The sequence below is a fragment of the Buteo buteo genome, chromosome 1 (assembly GCF_964188355.1).
Source record: "Buteo buteo chromosome 1, bButBut1.hap1.1, whole genome shotgun sequence".
Lineage (NCBI taxonomy): Eukaryota > Metazoa > Chordata > Aves > Accipitriformes > Accipitridae > Buteo > Buteo buteo.
Window position 1 is genome coordinate 85,518,778 of NC_134171.1, and position 21,065 is coordinate 85,539,842.

At 45.0% G+C, this 21,065-nt stretch overlaps 1 long non-coding RNA gene across 2 annotated transcripts in view; it reads left to right on the forward strand.

Annotated features, from left to right (window-relative positions):
* Window positions 1–290: 290 nt before the first annotated feature.
* Window positions 291–21,065, forward strand: part of LOC142036517 (uncharacterized) — a 344,042-nt gene continuing 323,267 nt past the window's right edge. For both annotated transcript variants that reach the window (XR_012652165.1, XR_012652164.1), the window contains exons 1-3: window positions 291–445; window positions 11,286–12,289; window positions 12,580–12,620. This is a non-coding gene — a long non-coding RNA (uncharacterized LOC142036517). The remainder of the gene's footprint in view (window positions 446–11,285; window positions 12,290–12,579; window positions 12,621–21,065) is intronic.

Sequence of the window (21,065 nt, forward strand, 5' to 3'; positions counted from 1 at the left end):
CACAGAGACAACGCCGGTCCCTTGGCGGGAAGCTGAGCACACGCAGTATTGCCAAGCAACACTTTCCCATGGATTGTGTGTGCCGCAACTCTTGCTTGGTGTCATGTGCTGCAGTCTTCTGATTTTTCTTTCCATCCGGCGAAAATGCGTATGCCTCGGGATGGGGGAGTGAGTGGGTAGGAATGGGATCTTAGTGGGCTGGGGGAAATACTGGGGTGGAGGGGCCAGGTTTCCTTACAGGCACAGATTTAGACAGAAAAGCGTGTGTATTTTGGTCTGTTTCAGAGCTTTGGGTGGAAGCGGGACTGTGAAAGAATATTCCATGGCATAGCTGCGCACATGCCCATAAGCCCCTCTCATGAGAGCGTCGATTGCTTCCCTGTCTGCTGACACACTGGGCCGGCATCTGTCATTGCACTCTACGAACCTCGGCTAGATGTGGCAGGTATGGCCCCGGAGGCAGGCTAATCTGAGGTGAAAACAAAGTGCTTTGAGCAGGTCTTCCACACTGCTGATCTAGGTTCTCGCTCTTTCTCCTTCGTTCTCTCAACAGCGCTCTACCTTAAACGACTGGTATTCCCTGTGTAACATCTTACTGGCTTCTTTGCTTTGAAAACACTAGTCTCGGTTTGAGGAAAAGCTCCTTGTATTTTTAGATTGCTCTTGAGACGTATTGGTGGAGGGAAAAGGAGTTTGTTGGAACGTGGGGAAAATTGAGGCGGTCCTTGCGGTACCGCACAGCAAACAAGCTGCACGAGAGAAACCAGAAGATCCCCTTTGTTGAGTATTTACCAGTGGCCTATGCGTTTGTTAATTGTTCTGTTCTCATATGGAAAATATGTCCCATCCTGTAATAGCTTGTTTGGAGTTAGACCTTGCTCTCTACTTGGAATACATTGCAGGTGTGCGTGCTGATATAACCAAGGACTTACTATACTGTGTAGGAATGAGTTTGGGTTCTGGACTTCTCTGGTCCAAAAGGGCTAAAAAGATGATTCTTTGTCCTGTCCTAAAGCTACTGAGACTAGGAACAAGGGGAGTGGATTTCACCCAGAAAGAACATGTTCTGGGATAGCTGAGCAGCAGTAATTTGGGGTCTGTTCCTGAAACCGTTCCCGAACTGGGAGAGAGAACTGAATGCAGCACTCAAAACATTCACGGTTGTTTTATGTGTCCTGTTCGACACTGAAGACACACTTAACGGCTTTTATTCCTCTTTGATTCCGGTAGCCTGAGTAGCGACACTGTTGTGCTGCTACGGGCGCAGCCAAGCGGTCTCTGGTGTGGCTCCTTTTCTGTCCTGTAGTTCCCAGACCTTCACTGATGTTTAGTCTGAAAGAGGACTGGACAAGGGCTTTGGGATTTGGCCTCAGGAGAGATGATCTCTTAAATGCAAGGAAAACGGAAAGAATGAAACCATCTTTCCTCAAGGGCTCGCTCCCCACTGCCACAGCCAAGCCTGCCAACAGAGCCGCATCCGTGGCTCTGAGCTGTCCACCCGGTCACTGGAACGGTGGGTACCAGGTACCACCTCAAATACAGCAGGGAAGCAATAATGCTACTAATAACAGTGTTGTGAGTCAGAGAGGCAATGAAACTCTCAATCTGGATGTTGCAAACCTCATCCCGCCAATAGAGCGAGTGAATTTGCAGTATCGCTGCACTTGCTGCAATGGCAGCTTGTCAGGCGGCTACTGGAGCAACGAGAAGCTCTCAAGCTGTGGTAAATACACTCTGCATCGCAATTATGTAACAGACCACGTCCTGTCCTGAGCTCGTTTGCTAAACAAAAAGGGCCAGCTCCTCCACTGGTGTAAATTGGGGTAGCACTGCTGACTTGGGTGGACGAGGGCTTAACCCTGGGATGATTCTCTGAAGTCTCGCTATCAATCTTTTCGTCTAATCTCATGCCACTGAGAGAGGAACCTGTATTTTTACCTTCTGCTACATGACTTAATTGATTTCTGTTTTTTTTTAAATACTATTTGTTAATTCACATTGTGTATTTGGGCGACCAATTATATGCATGGCCATATTGTGTGACTGCAGCAGTCTGGTGCAGTGCAAGGAATGCCACATCATGTGAGACGTTTCATCTCCATGAGTAACCTAGTCACTGTGGTAAATGAATACATGAATACAGTACATCCAGGAGAGATTAAACGTATTGACCGGTGCCTCTAGTCACCATACAAATGTCATTGTTTTTTAATTCCCCCCCCCCCTTCCTCTTCTTGTTTTCCCGACACATTTTGGTCCCCTTTTCGCTTCTCCCCTTTTCCCTTAAGTAGAGATGACACAGATCAATACCTTTGATGGAAAGTAATAATCAGGCCTATTAAGTGACAAAGGTTTACTCTGTAACAGCTGTGCTGGCGGGAGAGGAGAGCTTGTCTGACTAATGAATCATGAAACAATCAGGCAGTAGCCATTTGTGTTTAGATCTGTAAATATGGTGTGGTTCAAGTGCCAGACCATCTCCAGCACTCCAGCTGGGGGCACAGATGGTCCACATTCAGAACAGCACAAGTGTAAAGAAAAGCTTCCCCCCCCTTCCACGTCTCCCTCTCTGTCCCATACTGCCCCTCTCAAAGGAACAGATCAGCTAGCTTGAGGATAAACTTGTGTTGCGGGCAGGAGTTGTAACATTGGCCTTTCAGACTGAGCAACTCCCAGCAAAATGCGTGCTCCCTTGCTTGTCCATCGGGGGGAAAAAAGCCAGGAAAACCGTCCTGTCCTATATGCTGTGCAAGTCCTACGTTTTGGACTAAAAACTGGGGTTTGTTCCTTGCTTTCTACCCCTTTGATTTCTTTTACTGACAGATTTCCTCCTGAAAGGCACGATGACGTCGACTTGTTCGCTCCTAAAGGGCAAGTGAGTGACACGTCAGGAATTCAAAGCTAAAGCGCAGGAGCTCAGGCCCAGCGAGAGAGGGAGAGAAATAAAGTTGTCAGGGAGTTCAAGCTGTTTCCACTCTCCTGACTTCAGCTGAGAATGCTGCCCCTGGTACTGGTGGTTGATGCAGCTTTTCCCTTTGCCTCCTACGGTAGGCCGGGATCCCAGCTGACACTGAAGATGCTTCTGATTCTTCCCCCCGCCATCACCGTGCCCCTCGCAAGAGGTGGTACAGTGATAATGAATACATGTTGAGCGCTTTCTCACCTGCAAGGAAAAGAGCAAACCCTGTTTATGCAAAGTGTAAGGAAGTAAAATTTTGACAATTTCGCTGTTTTAAATACGGACTTCAGTGCAGTGATTTAGAGACCTGCTTTTTCTGCTTTTTTTTCCCACTGATGGAACTCCAGAGAATGCACACAATGGGAGAAGGTATCATACAGAAATAATAATAATTTCAGGCCACAAAGATCTCCCTTTAATCCGTGTGTGCCGTTGGATGCTTAATTGTCCATTGCAAGTCAGCTTACTATTCTGGAACATTTATTTTCTTTCACAGCATGTATACATGTTTGTATGTACGTGTGTGCGTTTATAAATACATGCAATACATTTGCTTTCTGCAAGCTCCTTAATCCAAGCCTTTTGGAGCTGTACCTCAGTTTGGCTTAGGGAAAGAGGCTATTGCTGCAGTGGGGCAGTTGCTATTGCAAATATGTATACTTTGGACATGGTTCGGATTTCTTTTGCTGCAAATGGGTAATTTAGCACAAGATGAAACAAAGGAATAGCTTTGTGTATGGCATACCAAAATTCACTTGCTGGCCAAAGCGTGGACGTGACAAAGGCAGAAACAGGTGAGTTTGCAGTGCACTGATTGCCTGGGATTAGCGCTTTTTGGAGTAGCGAGGCTGTGTTGCTGAGACGATGTTTGAATAAATATATGCCTGTCTGTACCCTGCTAGAATTATAGGGTGTATTTGAAAGCATTTAAAAAATATTTTCGTTGTCTTTTTGCTGTCTTCTAAGAGGGGAGATGGTGGTGAGATACCATTGTCCGGATTGGTCAGTGGGAGGAAATGATGAATTATTAGCACTGTGATCTACTCTTCGAACCTCGCTGAAGAAGGTAGTACTGGCAGAAGTGAGGGTATGACTTGCCGTTCTTATTTTAGTATTTATTTATTTTAGGAATATCAAGTTAGCTAACATCTCTGCTCATTGTTGTCGATTCCTTTTACAGACTGCCACTCCCTCAGCAGCTTCTTGGCAGCTGTGAGGAACTGTTACCTTTGAGGAAATGTCTTTCCAGTGGGTCTTGCCTGAGGCTCCAGCTCCGCCTAGGCAATCCTGTATGCTTTTGCTCTTGTTCTGTGCTGCATCTTCTGTGACGATTCCTGCTCAGACAGCAACACGCTGCTACCCTAAGTCAGTGAAGGCATTTCACCTGTTGGTAGTTTATGCTTATTTTACTCTTGCTGTATAAAAAACCTGTACAGGGCACGAGCCAGTGAAAAGACGGATCCCCATTGTCATTCGAAAACCAGGTAGGTTTCTGTGCCTGCATTCTAACTGCTCTGGCAGCCTACAAAGGCCAGAAACATGTAAAGCCGTGTGGTGTCCAAAACCTCGCAGTTAAGTCACCCCATCAGCTGCTTGGAGGTTGAAACATGTGCAAAGAATGGAGCAGACTGTGGACACTTATCCTGTAAAGTCTGCTTTCTGTTATACAGAAGAAAAAAATCGGAGTTGAAGTTGGTCTTTTCCTCTTCCTTGCAAAGGGTCAGAATACAGATCTCATAATGAGCACTCCCTGCTCAGTACAAATGACCTAAAATGTTGTGGGATTCAATCACCTGCACTTCAGACTGTATGAAGTGCGCTCTGTGAGTTTAGTTGTGCTAAAGAATTATACGGACCTGTTTGAATTGCAGAAATGGTGGCACTGTCAACAGGAGAGGGTGATGGTTGGCTTGACTTGAGATGGTTTTTCATTGCTCAGTGTCCTAGCGGAAGGCTGGTTTTGACTCTGATCCTCACTCTCCCTCTGTTGGGTGAAAGGGTCTTCGGGGCTGGGGTTACTACAGGCCAGTGCATCTCAGTGCAATTGGTTCACAGAAAGAAAGTTCCTGAAGCTGGAAGAAAATATCTGATTTCTGTTTCTCAGCTGAATTGGAGAGGAGTGTATGGCACTGGGAAAAATACTTTTATTCAGATGACTTTAAAAAGAAAGCTATTTAAGGTGTAAAACGAAACCAAGGTGAGCAAAAGCACTGAAGAGACGCGTGAAGTCTGCCTAACGCCAGCCACAGCACAGTCCTTCAGTAGCCATAGGTTGCTGGGTAGTCCTTCTGACGTACAGGAAGGAGGTTTGGCTTCTTGTCCGTCGAGGGCTCGGCCCACGATGTTTACCCTTGCAGAGCTTTTGCATGAGTGTTTCAAAGTCCCTCAGCCTTGATAACTCAGGATGACATAGTCTGAAATAGGGATAAAGGGCAAAAGGGAAGAGGGAGCGGACTTTTTTCTTTTTCCTTTCTTTTTTAAAGCCATTATTTTGTGTGGACAAAGGAGCAAGTTTGCCAAAACCCTAAGAAATACAGATTTTGTGGACTTCGACAATAGTACCATTCTTTCCAAAAATCACATTATGTCCCACCTCATTTGAGCTGTTGAATGGTTATGTCATGCAAAAAGGTGGATGAGAGAGAAAAGCCCCCAAACTCTTTTCAGCTAGATCAGTGCAATCAATAAAGCTCACAAAGGTAATTATTCTCTGATTTAAGACCTGCTCTTCTGTTTGCAGTATTATATGCTTGCACTGACCAAAATGCTTTTGGGAACAAAAAGAAGTTTAAACTCATGTAAAAATAATTTCTCCAGGAAGTGCTTTTCATCCTTCTCTTGTCCAATAACCCTTCTTTCCTTTCTTCTTCTTCTTTTGGGGAGGGAAATCATTTCTTTTTTTCTCATGAGCAAGGCTTAATTTTGCTTTTTGAAGGCATCTTCTTAGAAAAAGCGACTGGGGCCGTGCACAGCTGGCTTTTGAAAATGAGTTTCTGCTGAAACTTCCCTGCTATTATGTTGACAATCTTATTATTATCAAAGCCCGCAAATATTAGGTATGACAATGAATGCTCACGGCAGGGAGGAACATAGCTTGGCCATCAGAGGAAGGGGGCCACTAACAATTGTGCCCCCTGTTGCAAAAGCCGTAATAATTTAATATTCTCATACTGGGAGTCTCCATTTTCTTTGGCGTGCATAGAGCCGCTGAGTGCGTTGTTTCCTTTTGGCCAAATCACAAGGGCCGTTCCCTGAACATTTTGCAAGACTTCAAATAGAGGATCATGCTGATAATGACTTCAGGGCAGGATTTTTAAATTTTTTTTTTTTTTTTTTTTTTTAGCCTAGGAATAAATGATTTAACTATTAAACTGAGTCAGGCCTCTAGCTTTTGAATATAATATATTTCAAGGTTGTGTTAAACTTGTTAGTAGATCAACTGTTTTTCTTCTTTTGCCAACCTGCTTAGCAAAAAATAAGGAAGACAAATCAGCTAAATGTCATCGCCTTGGTGTATTTGAAGTGTCACATATTGTAATCATTAACTACCAGCTGCATTATCTGGATATGGGTTTTATTTTTTAGGACTGTGTTTATTCTCCGCTACTAAAATTCATCAGCATATAGCAGGACATGTTAAATGTCTCATTTTAAAGACAAATAACTTGGCAAATTGGTCAATTAGGTGATTTTAATGGATGTTCTCGCTTCTTTGCACAAATCTGCTAGCTCATATAGAAGTCAAACATCAGGACTTCCATCTTCCTGGAAGACTGGCCCTTCAAAACCAATTTGTTCCATATCCACTTTTAGTCCTGTTCTGATGCGTAGAGGAGGAACTGTACAGAGAGTGAGCTAAGCCTGGCAAAACTGGCTACTTAAGATGAATTCGCTGTAGCACGCGAATCAACAGTTCAGTCACTTCCAGCCATCAGAGACCACTTTGCTGTTTTTTGAAGTAGAATACCTAGGAAACACAGCCCTGGGCCAGGACTGTTGTCCTCAATAGGGCATAGGTTTACCTGTTTATAGTATAAGAAGGCTCAGTAGTAAATTGTTATGTATCAACCAAACTAAAGGAGCAGGGGCGATACATGAAAAATTGCAGGCAGTAACTGCCGCCAACTGGTCATTTCAAAGCTGTTACGAGGAGTTATCTCTTTCTCTTCCTCACCTTTTGCTTGTGTGTATGTCTGCGCGCACACAGAGCGCATAAAATTTTGCAAGTAGATACGCACCTGAAAAATGTTAAAGATAGCTTACGCAAAGTTCACCAATAAATATAGTGTTACAGTTTTAAACACATGCTGGAGATTCCCATGACCACAGGGGTCCTGCCTCTTGTTTAACAGCCTGGTGGTCTGAAACATCAAGGTCAGAGTGCATCTATTGGTCTGTGTGTCTATTGTCTGCACTTCTAACTTAGGCTGGTGAAAAGGATAATCATGTCTGAGCCAACCTCCGCTTCCAAGCCTGCACCATTTGAAGCCTGTTCATGAATTATTATGGGGAGATACTTATGCTGGGTGGCCATTTAGAGGCAAGGCAGAGAGGCCTCTTTCTCCAAATGTGGGTACAGGGAACAACGTTTGGGTTAAGTCAGCTGGGGCATCGGGGTTAACACCCTTGATCTTCCTTTGTTGAAAGTTGTGGGATTTTTGGCACGCAGAAAGCCAGGGTAGGGAATTCCTGCATTTCCCTGGGGTTTACCAGTGTCCTGGCAGCAGAGACGCAAGCCTGCGTGCATACAAGGTTGCCATTCATTTTTATCAAGAAGGTAAGACCTCTTCTCCTGCAGCAGGTATGTATCACACAGACCGTGGTGAACGCGGATTTGCAGGACGCAGGGAGATGGAGAGCATATGGAGAAGCCCTTGGAGAGATTTGTCTTTTTGATATGCCTGTTGTCGTGGAGACTAGGAAAACATTTTGCTTGTTGTTCTTGTGAGTTGCTGCATTCATCCATCCCCATTTGCCTTTAGAAGTCAGTAAAGCTACAGCTAGGTACAACTGGAGAAAAGAAGAGAAGAGCATGGGTTGTTGCTGCCAAATAAGGGGACGCTTGAGGAAATTAAAAAGCAACATATGGCTTACAGGAAGAGATAATATGCCCTTTTATACTGCTGACCTGAAGCCCCTTGTTAGAGTCTGTAACTGAAAACAGGGCTTCAGGCAGCAAGTAGATTTTCAGCTATGGATATTTAATATAGCTACACTGAAGTCACTGTGACCGTCTCCAGTATCCCCATATTGCCCAGTTCTGCAGGGGTGTTTTTGTTTGTTTGTTTGTTTGTTTTCCCCTGTATGTAAGCTGTTCACCGCGCAATGGGGATAAGGAAGGCGTTCCTTCTGGGGACAGGTTTCTCTTGCAAATCATCACAAGGGATAACTGTACCTTCTGATCCTGTTGTTTCTGGCTCCCGTTGTTGGTGGGACAGCAGGCCGAAAGGACCTCTGCTCAGCGCCAGCTCAACGATTCCCAAATCCCCGCAGCGTGGAACAGCAGGTTAAACGTATATTTAACTTCCCATGGAGACTGTCAGGGTTGCATTCAAAATGAGACTTGCCCAGGTATGTTGGAGATTAGCTGCATTCCCATTACTGCCTTTGCAGATCGTAGCGCTGTGAAGGCTTGGCATCTGTGAACAGGGCATACTCTTTGATATTCCCCGTGGCTTTACGGTCGGCCAGTGATTTCTCTGGGCCAGTGTTGGAAGTCACCCACGAGAACAGGAAGACCTCGCGTTAGTGAATACCCATTGCAAGAGACAGCTAAATACCACTGGCAGAGTCCCTGTAAGAGGGTGTAGGTCCTTATAGGATCTCTTATTTGAATGCTTAGAGAGTTGCTAGTGTCTTTCTTCTTTTTAACCTTATGGATATAGGCATCTCCAAGAGTACCAGTATCCTGGGATGACTTCAAGATGCCAACTTCTGCAAATGGCTGCCGTAATGTCTTAGTTAAAACTGACATTGTACGTATGTTTATCCACTCCCAAGGGAGTTAGTTATACTCTCTCCTCACTCTGGTTTTGCCTCATTTTCATAACTTGTCTGAGGATCCATGGCCCAAGATCTGTGTAGTGCTTGGAGCGGTAATGCTGGGCCCAGGCGCTGTCTTTAATTCAGTGTGTACTGGTATTGCCAGTAACAAAGTGGGCTAAGGAGAACCACAGAGCGAGGAAATACTACCTTTACCTTGAAAAGAGAAAGCGTTGAAAGAGGGCTGTAGGGCTCCTGAGGAGCCCGGGGAGTCAGTGGGAGGCATTCACAGAGCAGCCCATCTGCAGGGACACGAACGTGGTTTTTGTTTGTTTGTTGCAGAAATGTTATTTCCCGACTCGGAATCAAAGCAGTCTCAGCAACGGAGACTGAGGGGATCGTTGTTGCTCTCCTCCCTGATAGCGACATGCCACCAGCCTCCCCTCAGCTAGAGGAAGTAGTTTAATTACTTGCCCTGTAGCACGTCCATGAGACCCACCGCAGGGAGCTGGTTTGCTGCTGAAGGGACGTTGTCTCTGCTCACTCCCTGCAGCTCGCTGAGAATGGTTTGGGGAAAGTGCTCTTGCACTTGCTAGGTGAGCAGCCTTTCCTGACTTCCGAGGGGAAGACTGGCCGGATAGACGAAGGTTGGGTTTGGTCTGTGGGTTGGATTTGCCCCATGGTTGGCCTACAGGGCGAGGGGCCTCTGGTTCAAGGCTCAGGAGAGATGTCTGTGTATTGCTCCAGAGGAAGGAGAATGTGGGTCCGCTTCAAATGAGCAGCACAGCGTCACGGCACGACAGTATGTTACCGACTGGACCTCCGAGCTGCAATGACTGTATACTGATAAGGGGCACAAGACCATGTTGAATGTAGTACTTTGTACCGATCGCAGTATGCACGCAGGGGAGCGGTTTGGTGTGTTGGGTCAGGGGACCAATGGGTTAATCCCGTAGTGGTGAAAATTATGATGGTCGATCTCACTTTTGAGTAGTGGCCTTATGGTGCATGGCAAGAGGAGCCCAAGAAGGCTTACTGAAGGGTTTCTGTTTGATTTATGCCCCCCCCCCCCCCCCCCCAAAGTAATGCTGGACAACAGCTAGTTTGAAAAGTATTTCATGCACTTAGACGCTATAGTGATGAATTTGGTATAAGCATCAGTGGAGAACAATGGGCAGAGGGTGGAGAAAGGCACCCTGGGCTTTAGATGCAGCTGACTCACATTAAGCTGAAAGAAAGTCTGTCCTAGTGGTTGAAACGTAGACCTGGGTGGAGGGAGATGAGAACTGCAGCAAGTCTGACAGAGGTGCCTAACTTTGCGAATATCTTCCAGTGCTTTGCTGAGTATTGCTGGGGTTTGGAATACATGCCGCTCTGCCACGAGCATGTGAGAGTGAATGAAAATGCTTTAAACGCTTCTCAATCTGCAGATGGAGTCTGCTTCGTAAATCATGGGAATTGTTTAAAAATCCTGAGCAGATGCCTAATGCGCTGCTGGCATGGTAGGGGTTAACTGGGACATCACCTCCTGGTCCCGCTAATTGGGCTCATTTGCCATGGTGTGGCTTCCAACACCATTTCAGAAACTCAAGGATGTGAAAAAGATGGAGCGAAACCAATGCAAAGTGGGCTTAAAGTGACTGCTCTACTAAATGTCAACTGCACAACTAAATATAACCCCGAAAGTAGAATTTATGCTTTGCACTCCTTCGCTTTTTTATTGTGGTGAGAAAAAAGCCAGGAACTCAACGGGCTGTAACTTTAATAGGTCATTCCAGCCAGTGCTTACCTTTACAAAATCCTGATAATACTGAGAAGACAATACAGTGATCAAAAGCAGTGATGAGATTTTTTAGCAGCATTAACCGTCATGACCTAGCAAAATGAAAGAAAATGGTTTAACGGAACTGTCAGATCCAATATAGCTAATAAAGGCATGGATAAATGTTTATTACATACCGGAGACAGATCATTTCTGTACAGAAATTGAGGATGACCTTTACTGATAACTCTTATCTGCCTGATATCCTGAATAAGAAAAAGAGAGGGGGAGAGAGGGCTGCACTATTGCTGATATTTATGAAAGGTGGAGAAAAATTACAATTTGCAGATGATTGTTTTTAGACAAGGGCTCTCAGGAAAATAAAGATATTGAACTGTTCATTCTGCGCAAGAGATTCCAGGCTCTGACTTGGCTGCGTCAAAGGTAGCGAGCGTGTCCAACCAGGGGTCTTTTTGGGAGACTTGATTTTCATACATTTTACCTATATTTGTCTGTTTGTGTGTATATCTGTGTTCAGCGGAGTACCAGTTGAGTTCACACTGATTTTTTCTCTCTGTTTAGGAAGTTCCAAAGTTACTCGAGTAATGCTGCCGTGAGCCATCTTCCAGCCAGCCAGGTTTCTCAGCTGAGCACCCATAGTTGAAAGCAGACTTCCAAGAGAAGCCAGCTCCCAAAAGCTCCTGCCAAGACTCAATGGTCAAACCTACGGAAGAAAATTGGGAATTCAAGCTGTTTGTTTTGGACTGTGAATGCGATGTAAGCTTTTTGAGGAAATCTGTCTGCTCTGTTCCAGATCTGTACAAAGCAGCACGTGAGCATTTGCAACACAGGTAATGCCGGTGCTGAACCCGTCAAATGAGGCTGCAGCAGTCCTGCCGTACCTGACAGCCACGTACATATGGGAGTCAAGAGAGAGACAAGCCACCAGGCTGCCTGAAGCACCAGGGGCGGGCAGTGACCTGCCCGGTGGGCTAGTAGAGTTCTGCCGACAGGGAAATCAAAGAACAAGTTAAACGCAGACTTTTTTCCGCTTGGTCTGGAGTGCAAGCACGGCAGACCTTACTTGCCTGATGTTCTCAGCGTGATGTAGATCTTCATACGCTGAAAACACAGCTGTAGCCCTGAGGGCTGGCCTCTTCCAGAAGCTGGGCACACAGGAAACATCACCAGCTACCTGTCAAAAAACTGACTGGAATGAGATGCAAGTGAAATCAGAATCAGGCCTACTACATGCAGTTAATCATAAATAACGCTGTCTCGGTAATGGTTGCAATTAGTTATGAACTTCGATCATTTCTAATGTTTCCATGTTGGCCAATTATGCTGCAGAAATTATCAAGTAACCCATAGCACATTAGCTTTCTGTAATGCCATTGTTTGGATGTGCTCAGGTCACCAGATCCTTGCCAGGATGGATTAGCATAGCTCTCCGAAGTACAATGGTGCTGGGCTGATTTACATTGGCTGAAAAGCTGTCCCTTTGTCTGCTGGAGTTGTAGCAGGAGCAAGTTTAAATCACAGCTTTGCAGTAGAGACTCTTAGGACCCCGCCTTATAGAAACAATGGTAGGTGTGTTTTCTCTCTCTCTCAGCTGTGCAGATGACTTATTAGATGCCAACAGTAATTCTCAGGTCTGGTGGTAATTCAACAATAAGCTGAAATCGTACTTTAATGATGCAATTTGAAGCTGGGAAAAGGAACACATAATTAATGGGCTCGTCTGACTTCTTAGAAGAGAAGCCTATCAGATAAGATGCCTTGAACTGATAAAGTGGTTGTGCTGACGAGCAGCTTAAAACTTCCTCATGCACTTGCCCAACAGCTTATTAAAATGACTTTTGTTTTGATTTTACAGGACTGCGGAGGTGTGTTAGGACTGCTGTTTTCTGATGGCAGGTACGCTTATTTTACTATGGAAGAGTCACTTTGTTGTAAGCGTCCGCAAAACAAAGTGGTACAATTTGTTACAGTCCCACCCTTGAATGCTCTGTGTCTGTTGCTTCGTTTCCTCAGAGAACAACTGACTTTTCTGTTTACGTGAACTTTTGTTTGTCAAGTTATATGGGAAATTATATTCTTGAATGCTAAAAGGCATTTCTGTGTTGGTTACCTTAAAATCCACGGTAGCTGAAGCACTTGAATACTTTGAAGCTTCCAGACCAGGCCCAGAGACACACCGCATAATGTTGAGTGAGAACAGCGCTCTCTACACTCTCTTTGATGAGATCTCAAGCTCTGTATTTGTTAATTGTCTTAAGGCAGTCTGACTTCCTATTTCCCTGACAATAAAATGAGTCGGCAGTCTCGGTGCTTTTGCCTTGCACATGGATCCCGAGCCTGTAGTTTGAAGATCTCGTAGCTGCTTCTGGGCTGTGTGGTTTCAGAGAGAATTATTTTAAAGCAAAAAAATCTTGGGGAAATTAGTTGCAGTTTTAAAACAGAATATTTTGTCAAAATCAAATTTATTTCAATGAGGAACAATCACTCTAATGGCTGAGAAGAATGCAAAGATTAAATGAGGTATGAATAGCTGTAAGATGGTACAATTACCACCTCAGAAACAATATATTTGTAAAGTTAATTCCTCTTGAACATGAACAATCTCCTTACACTTGACCCCTCTCTATTGCCTCTTCCATGCTTGAACTCTCCTTGAACTTTGAAGATCCATCTTGAGAGTATGATATGGCCATCTCTTTTGCATCTGGTTATTTTAGCTCCAATTTGCAGCCCTAAAATGGCAATTATGGTGATATATTGCTCAAGTCACCCGACATGGATTAGTATCGGGATCAGCGCGTTTATGCACAGGAGTAGTGAATGGAGACTACAGCTATGATTTTAAATGACTTGATTAATTCTGAAACAACACTTCAGAGTCCATTACATCCAGCAGGTGTTGGGGTTCAGGCTGCACTTCCGTTGCATATTCAGGCTGCCTTCCCTTAAACGGCACAAGCATGTCATATTTATTGCCCCCTTTTTTTTTTTTTTTTTTTTGTGTGTGTGTGTCCAGCATTCCTTTCCTCCCCCTCACCCCTCCTTTCTGTAGAAGTTCAGTGGCCTTTGGGGGCAACCTGGACAACACTCCCTTCTCATAAATCACATGGTGGGATTCAGATTGCCAAACTGTAATATGTGCCTGTATAAACTCTGGGGACACAGCCTGACCGGTATTGGAGCGAGGACTGTGACTTGTTGGACAGCAGGGCTGGTTTTTGGCTCGCGGTCAGTTAAATAACACCAAGCCTGCATAAAACATCTGACCACGTTAGTATAAATATCGCTGTCCTCTCGGAACTAACCTTGTTTGCTGGATATGGATTTCTTCTCTCTTAATTGAGTGGTATAGATGCTGGAACCCCTCTCTCACCTTTCCTCTCTGTGTTACCTGCTGTTGCTCTTTTGGGGGCAGCCCGATAGCTCTTATGAAGTTGGGAACTCGTCTGGGATACGGTTACGTGGGGGGGGTTAGGTTTTCATGTGGGGGGTTGTCCTTAAAAGAAAGAGAATAAAATGACTGGCCTAATCAAGGGGTTTAATGTGCTTTTGATCTTTGAGCTGTTATCACACTACCTGATACTGCGAATGTTGGTGTCTACCTGTGATCTTCACTGACTTTAAAGCGGGACGAGGAGACACAGGTTTAGTATAGAAGTGTTCCTGCTGAGCCTGCTGGGCGCCACAACTGGAGTCTTTATCAGTCTGCTCCTTGTCCTGTGGTCAAGGGTGTGCAGGGAGGGAGAAAACGACGGCAAACCACAGAAATTGTCTGAACTTGAGGGATGACTGGATTTGGATAAAGCGGGGAGAACCGTGATGAAAACTCTTGCAATACATCACTCTGGTTGTAGGGACGGCCTTTTGTTATGGTCAGTTGTCATGTGGCTTTATTATGTGCTTGTTGCCTTTATTTAAGTCTTTGTGGCCTGATCCTGACGCCCTCTGTGTCTTATTGCAGCTAGAATAATTCTTTCAGTTTGCCAGAGTTCAGCCGAACAGAGCCGCAGGCCAGGCAGGCACCGCACATATAAATAAAGCGCTATTCAGTGAGGCGCCACTGAAATGACTGCTTGATGGCCAAGGTACTCCTTCCCATGAATAAGGGGACAAAAGTTTGGGGCTAATGAGAAGCACAGGATTTCAGTGTTTGTTTTAAAGACAGTGGCTCATTCTGCAGGCTGTGGTACGGAGGCGAGGGAAATTCTGTCTGGGGTCAAGAGTCTCCCAAAGGAAGCGACTTCTGTTTGCACTGAATACGTAACTCCTCATAGCAGAGGTGACAGTACGTGAGCCTGTTCTGCAGTCCATTGAAATTAGTGCGAGACTGTCTATGTACATGGAGTATGCCTTAATAGGACAAGCACAATACTTGGCTAAAGTACATAGATGGCTCTGCTCAGAGGAATTTACAGGGAAGGAAAAGGATGTGGAACTTGTCCTAAGGTTCTGCTGGAAATCGCTGCCCAGCTTAAACCTGCTGAATGAGCGGAGGGATGATGTGTACGGTGCTCTGTAGAGAGTGTGCTTCTTGGGGATCAGATAGGAAGTAGTCATATAGAGTTAAGAGGGTTCAAACCTGTGAAAAAGTTGTCAGGGAAATATCTGGCATGGCTTGGAAATGGAAAGGATTGCTTTTGGGTTGTGGGTTTGGGGTTTCATTCGTATGGGAAAATATCTAGTGAAAGGTTTGTTTTTTCCTTCGATGCTTCATCAGACTTCTATTTCATTTTTAGGGTAGATGGGAAATAGCATAGGCTGTTCATCTGTGAAAACAGTGCATTTCCTATGAGAAGTTTAACTGCAGTGAGAAAGAAAACGGCTTGAAAAAAAATGCGGCACCCTAAATCTTTGCAAGTGTTTGAACCTTTTCTCTGGGTGAAGGCAATGGTCTTTTTTTCTAGGGCAATGGTGGTATTTCTTTTAAGCTGAAGAAGGAGTTTGATTGAAAACTGAAATCCAAATGTGCCTAAACATTTGGATTGCTTGAAATCTAACCCTAGAAAGCTGTGAAGAGCTAGGAGGAAACCTGGGCTGGATCTCAGGAGCACAGAGCTCAATTCTTGTCCAGTCTCACGTACCTCTGTTAGTATCAACTCCTCTCTGTAATAACTTTTCTTTGCTTAAGTGTTAGGTCAGACACCGAGTTCCCTGAACAGCCGCCTGAGGCTGTGTGTACTGTAATGACACAGGTCCTTACCTTAGCAGATCTTTCTGTTTCCAGCAAGTGTTTATGTAACATGTTCTCTGACCAAGAACCCGTTGGACAGCAGTGGATCAGTGCAAGAAAATCTTTTACCTCAGGGCTTCGTGGTGAAAATCCTGGTGCTTCTTGGGCTCACAGTCTAGGAGTTTGCCTCTGTTTTAAAAAGGGACCTTAAGGTCCACCTTCTTCCGATCGAGGGAAAAATCTTGCAGACTGGGGGCTTATTCCCTTATTTACCTCTGTCTGAAATGGAAGAGGGAGAAAGTTTTGTTCTTTATTATACATGGCACAGGTGGGGCTAGAGGGAGGCCACAACGGGCTCACATGACCCTTTAGCTATGCAATATTCTATTCATGTGTTTTCAGACTACTCGCTATCTTCAGTCATTCCTCTTCCTGGTGGGGTCAACACCCTACAGGCACTTTTATTCTGTTAAAATACTCTCCTTCATCCATGGGCTAGCAGCACCATAACTGTGGGGAAAGCCTTGGGCTGAAATCCAGGAGGCTCGAGTTGAATTTCTGTCCCTGCAGTTTCCACAGGTTCACTTAACCTCTCTTTGATTGTAGCTTCTGACTTCAGACATTATAGTGGGGAGAGAAGATAAACAGGTTTTGTCCTGTAGCCAGTACTGCGGTACTGCGTACCTGTCCAGATTTCTTTTTGCCTCTTTAAAGTAACATTTTCCTGTGTATGTATGTGTGTGTGTGTGTGTGTTCCCTTCCTGCTTTAAAACACACCGACTCAAAACCTCCAGCTGCTTCAGCATCTTTCTGATTCTTCTCAGAGCTCACACTGATGTTTTCTGGTGACAAGGGGCCCAGAGCTCAATCCTGATGGAGAGGTTTTCATGCAGGGACCCTTGACAGCCCACAGCAGAACCTCAGCAAACCAGGACCTTGAAGTTTCTTACCTGTGGCACCAGGGAGATGGCTGAAGGGCTTGAAGACGCGTCACGTGGGCAATACGTGCAGATGGAGGGCAGTGAACGGCCTGCAGGATAAATGTCCACAATGAGAACAGAGTCCTAACCACATGGCTGCTCTCAGCAGTAGCCAGCTGGGGTGCAGGGTTTGACTGCCCTGGGAGCTTCTGTTCAGCCACCGCCTGGATCGCCCGTTTTAGCAAGTAACCACTTCTGCCTGTAAAGCAGTAAAGTCCCTCAGAAGACCCACATCCTTCACAGCAGGGATTTTTTTCTGAGCGAAGATGACTGCGCTGTGTAACGCGCGGCATGGCTTGCAAGCAGACACGACAACGTACCCAGAAAACAAACTTTTGGTACAGAAGCGTGACAGCCAGCAGCAGAGGCGGTGATTGACAGGGTCTTCTGTCTAACGCCTGCTCCGTTTGGGGGAAACCATTGCTTTTCAAGCTGCTCCTGACCTCAGGCGTGTTTCTGTGCAAACTCCCCGTCAGGTGACGACGCTCGGCCCAGCCTGCCTCTTCTCCCGCCCTCGCTGAATGAGGAGACTTCTGCACGCAGGCACAGGCCAACGGCAGGCATTCAGTGCAATACCCAAATCAGGGTTTTATTTATATCCCAAATCCCATTTCTCAGCACTGTCAATTTTTTCCCTTGCGGAGAAGCGAAAAGACAGTTAAAGGGACTTTCGGTGACATCCCCCCTGTTTAATGAAGCTTGGAGTTATGGGCAAGTGACTCGAACTGCCGTTATTATCTGCATGAGTGACTGAAGGCCGAGGGTCTAGCAGCGTGCAAAGAGCTCCACCGCAAATGTGCACATTGATCATTCCTAATCAGACCAACCAGGTCAGGGGTGCTGGAGAGATGGAGAGCGCTGAAAAAGCTGACAAATGAAGCAGCGGAGCTTGGGGGTTAATGTAATATTCAAACAGAATGAGATATTCATTTTCTTATAAGCTTGTCACTTTTCCCTTCCTCTGACATTTTGCCGGAGACTACAATGAGGAGGCACAGAGAGTGTGAGAGTACATGAGGGAGAAATGTCCTAACGGAGAGGGGCGGGGGGGCCAGAAAATCCGACAAGTGTATCTAAAGAGCACAAGGGAAAAAGGCATGGGGAAGCGCAATTCTTCTGCTTCCGTCTCGTTTTTCCATGCTTTGCACTCTTTTGTAGTAGAACACTTTTTTTGTTCTTTTAAAAGGTGAGGCTGTTTTGGGACCTTTTAAGTTGCTGTAGCCAACACTGTTCTGTTACTCTGCAAAAAACCTGCACAGGCTGGATTGTCTCTAAAATAGATACATTTGGGGTGCTTCTCTGTATTCCTCTCAAGTAAAACAGACTATGCGTAGCATTGTCAGAGGTGAGGAGCTGTGCAGTGTGCTGGTATAGTTGTTGGGTTTTTTTCAGAACCACTGTATTGAAGGCTGTGGGCAAAACTTATGGCGCGTGTCAGAAGCATCATTATTGCCTTACTTGGGCTTCTCGTGACTTTCTGGCTTCTTCACAGTAAATGCCTCACCTGAGGAATTTTAAGTATCTGCTAAAAAATCATTCTACTTCCCAGTGCTTTGCATGCTGGAAGCCAGGCCCGAGTAACGACAATTGTAATTTGAGTGGCATAAATTGTATCTACCCAGCTCCTGTTGTATAACTGGGCAAACTAGAGCACAAAAGGTTTGGTGGTTGATTGCAGTCAGCCGTGCAGGGCGGGAGAAGGACTTGAGAAGTCGCTCTTGTCCGTCTGGGCTATCACCAGACGAGTGGTCGGGTTATGGCACAGTTGAGGCTTTTGTACTATCTGAGGAAGGTAGGCACCTTATGGTTCAGGGAACTCTTAGGAAAAGCCTGCCTGGAATTAACGATTTGAGAGATTTATTTGGCACTCTATAGGTTAGAGGGACTTAATGCTCTAAAGAATGAGAGAGGCTTGAGAAATTAAGGGTCAGAGCTCCTGTAAGATCTTTGCCGAGTCAATAATTATCCTGCGTTGCAACGTTGTCTACAGTGCTGAGGTCAGCTGTTGCCAAGGGAGGACTTCACGAGGAGACCCAGAATGCTCGAGAGCTGGAGATCTTGTGCAGTGCAGCAGAACCCCAGGGTTTGACATGTAGCAAGGACCAAGTGCTTGCCCTTGGTAAATTTGCCCGTTCCTTGTCTGTGCAGCTGTTGAGCAGGAAATCATTCTTGACAAATCAATCCCATTTTCTTTTTTTTTAGCGGACTTTCCTGCCCATCAGAGAACTTTCAGTTCTCATGTTTTATTTTACCTCTCCCCGCTCTGTTTCCTAAGCATTTTCTTACTCCTGTAAAATCTGCAAGTTAATTTTTTCCCAACTAGCAGTTACTTTAGGATTTACAAGGAGGCTGTGAATTGATTTTGGTTGTTTCATCCCAGATGCAAATAACTCTCTGAGTCTGCCCAGCGAGACGCTACAGGTCTGGACCAGGAGACTACATGGGGGTGGCAAGAGGAAAGATGCGTTACATTGGCACTACAGGAATCAGGAAATTTCTCGTTTTCAGGCTGCTCTCTGTAATAGTTCCACGATGAAGTTGGAGGAAGAAGTGGAAGGTGAGAGGAGGAGGAAAGGAAGCGTGTTGCCGTTTCTCTTGGACCTTTGGAGTGCATTACACCTCCAGTTCAACAATAATGAAATCACCCTATTAACTTTAGCAGACTTCAGACTGCAGCCTCCAAAGTTTTGGAAAGCATAGCTCAAATTATCACATCAGAGCTGACAGGAATGTGTAATAGCAACAGCAACAACATAAAACATAGCAAAACTCCCGAATTTCCTTTTTTTTTCCCCCCACATACTACGAAAAGCACAAAAGACGGAAGGAAGGCCTTTGGGGGAACAGTCATTGGGCTGGGTCTTGGGAGATGTGAATTTAGCTCTCTTCTTTCCCACTGGGGTGGTACAAGACCCGAGATAAACAGCTGATTTGTTGGTTGGGTTTTTTTGTTGTTTTTGTTGTTTGTTTTTTTTTAACTTCTCCATTGTTCTGCAGATCATTTCAAGATGTTCTTTTTTTTCCCATCTGTTTTGACTATCAGTTCTTCAAGGCTGGCCTGATTTCTTATTATGTTCCTTTTACAGAGGGGCTTTCTTCCAGCAAGAGCCTGTCCTGAAGTACAGAAGAATAATACTGAATATTTGTTAATGCCGACAAGCAGAATTATTTAATCTTCCTGCTCCTTTAGCCAGTACTGCAGTCTGCTGGCTGCCTGCGATGTTAGGTAGTTGGCAACATTTTTCTAAGACAAGCTCTCTCTCTCCTCATCAAGCTTCTGTCTCAGAGATTCATGTGAAGCATTTCAGTTTATTCAACCTTTAATCAGATGCCTGACCTATTCTGAACAGTGCTCAGCTTATGACCTCTTCCCAATAAACAAGTTTTAAACAAGCTGCCACATCAGATTTTTTGCAGAAAATGAACGTGAGACAGCAAGAAGAGCTAATCATGCCAAATATCGCTCTCTTTGCCAGGCCACTTTCTCTTCTTCTCTGCAAGAATTAATTTACATTTTTGGAAAAGCACGACCGTCTCTCTGAAAAGAAATGATGCCATTCCTCTAGCGTCGAGAATTCTGCTGTTCTATGGGGAATGAAGTGTATTTAATTAGGCAAAATGCTCTTAGTGAGTGGTCCTGAAATAAACACAGTCCAGGGTACTTTCTCCTGCTAGAGTTACACGTGATTTAAAAGGTGAAGGCAAACACCATAGTTGTCTGGACCACTGATCCTTTGGACATCGAGTACTTAAGAACTCATCAGTTACCATGAGAGACAAGGAGGGTGTTTAGAGAACCCCCTGCCACACTGCTAGGGCTGCAGGCGCTGATTCTCAAAATAGTGTAGTGTGCAAGTTGTTTTGGGGATCTCAGTAGCTTAGGGCTGCGTCTTGATGTTGAAATTATTCTGGTTTGGGGGTTTTTTTTCTTCCTTCTTTCCTTCTTTCCTTCTTTCCTTCTTTCCTTCTTTCCTTCTTTCCTTCTTTCCTTCTTTCCTTCTTTCCTTCTTTCCTTCTTTCCTTCTTTCCTTCCTTCTTTCCTTCATCTTAATAAGCAGTGGAACCGGAAAGGAAAATTGGAAGAAAATGGTGGTTTTTCAGTGACTGCAGTCATCTTGACCAAAACTACTACTATCTTTGGAACACCTACTGGCAGCTTCAACAACAGATGATAAAGCTCAGGTGGGTAAA